Below are 1,977 nucleotides of genomic sequence, written 5' to 3'. Positions count from 1 at the left end.
TATCTATCACGCAACGCATTTGTTGTAAAGTCCGGTGTTTAGTAAGGTCAGCACTGAATGTGAGGTAGAATAGGTCTGTTAATTATGTAATATTTTTTCTTTTTTATTTTATTATTGATTTCTTCTTATCTGCAATTGTGTTTGCTGTATCCAGAGGATATTTCTTTTGATCTTACTTGTAACGTTTGCTGAATTTTGTAAAGGAAAAAGTAAAGTGTTCTTGAACTGATCTGCTGAGTATGACTGTATCACACAAGATGTATGATATGGTTATGGTTGGGGGGAGGGGGTTATTAAGCCAATGTGGTTTCCCCCCCCTTCTCAAAAATGTTCGGTGCTCTTGGGCATTTCACTGTGCTGCCGGGGGGGGGGGGGGGGGGTGTCAAGGTCCCCACCAAAACTTAGACCGAACCTACGCCCTTGGTATAACACAAACGCATATGTCAACAGACACATTTTCCCCTTTTCCACCGGCTCTACTCGGCCGGCTCGGCTCGCTTTAAATGCGTTTCCACCAGCCCTTTTCAACGGGACTGGCCCTGCTCTGCTTTTCAGGGTCCTGCTTCAGAGCAGGGCCAGCCGGGCCGGCCCTGGTTTGGTAGGTGACGCAAGCTTCGCTGCTGTTCACTGATTGGCTGAGGGCGTGGACAAGACGGAGCAGCAGAGAGAGAAGAAAAATTAAGGCGCAACGTTTGAAACTCGCTGCAACACGGAAGTGATGGAAGATATAAACAAGCCGTTAACTAAAAAAAGATGCCGACTTTTTTCTTTGCTTCGGATTTCAATATTCAGCGGCAGCTAGATGGAGCTGTGAGGAATGAGTCGTTTTTGTCAGTAGTGGAGTGAATGTAAAGCCTCGTTAGCCGCTTCGGAGCCGACGGAGCCCCACGGTGAACACTGACGCAGACGCAGCTGACGCCGTTACTGCTCTCCAGCCAGGTGAGAAGTTTGTAGATATATCAGTCTGGTTTGTACTACATTTAAGGTTGCATACATACAGTCATGGAAGACATTTAAAACACAAAGTCTGCTGTATTTTTATTGCTCAAACACAACATGCGCATTTTCTGAAGACACTCGGTTGCACATTACAGTTATAAATAACTCAATATTGTACAGCATTTTACCTTCGCTTGTTTATCTTTGCGTGAATCTACGTGCTTCGATTGTTTCTCATTTTGCTGTTGCATCTGAGTTTCCCCCGTTGCGAGATAATAAAACATATTATATGACATCCTATTATTGTAAAATGGCTAGATATCAGTTCTCTAATCAAATTATGAATTAGTAATTGTAGAATGAGAAATAAACCTGAAGAAAACGATAGTGGTATTTTATCCATGGCTGTATGCATGCATAGGTCTAAAACTTACAAGTAATTACATTTTGTCTTTAATTTACCCTATTCCAGTTATTTATAATTCTGTATGGTTGGATGGTAAAAAAAAGTGTTTGCATGTATATATAAAGTAACATGTCTGTTTTAAATAATTCCTTATGTGTATGTAACTTCCACATTAGTAACTGTTTATCTACATTTATGTGCTATAAGCTATAACATCTAATTACTTTTCCCAGGGAGCAGAAGGAGAGCAACATGGCTGACATGATGGAGAACGATGAGGAGAACCATCAGAACAACAGGATCTCCTTTAGGAGGAAGCAGCTACCAGCAGATATGGCAGAGCTCCATGGAGAATTGAGACAAACAGAAAAATAAAAGTTGTTGTGTCTCAGTGAACAAAGTCTCTATTTCTGCTCACTCCACACATTATTGTATATACTGTAGTTTATATGGCATCAAACTCCTAATACAATCCTCCCAAAATGTGAGGAGCTTTAGCCAGAGTGAAAATAACATATTACATAAATATTTCATTGAACTTAACATTGTAGATTACCAATGAAGCCATCTGAAACTGAATACGTTATTCAGCAAACCAAACATTTTGACATTATCAGGGTTGCTATTAACAA

At 40.4% G+C, this 1,977-nt stretch overlaps 1 long non-coding RNA gene across 1 annotated transcript; it reads left to right on the top strand.

The window, feature by feature from the left end:
* The first annotated feature begins 447 nt into the window (after positions 1 to 447).
* Positions 448 to 1,745, top strand: LOC106912890 (uncharacterized). The gene is made up of 2 exons (XR_015762469.1): positions 448 to 939; positions 1,579 to 1,745. It is a non-coding gene; the product is annotated as an uncharacterized LOC106912890 (long non-coding RNA).
* Positions 1,746 to 1,977: the final 232 nt, after the last annotated feature.

This window comes from Poecilia mexicana, unplaced genomic scaffold (genome assembly GCF_051168715.1).
Source record: "Poecilia mexicana isolate PSO_F unplaced genomic scaffold, ASM5116871v1 scaffold_3, whole genome shotgun sequence".
NCBI lineage: Eukaryota > Metazoa > Chordata > Actinopteri > Cyprinodontiformes > Poeciliidae > Poecilia > Poecilia mexicana.
The sequence above is the reverse complement of the archived record's forward strand: the minus strand, read 5'-3'. Positions and strand labels throughout refer to the sequence as shown.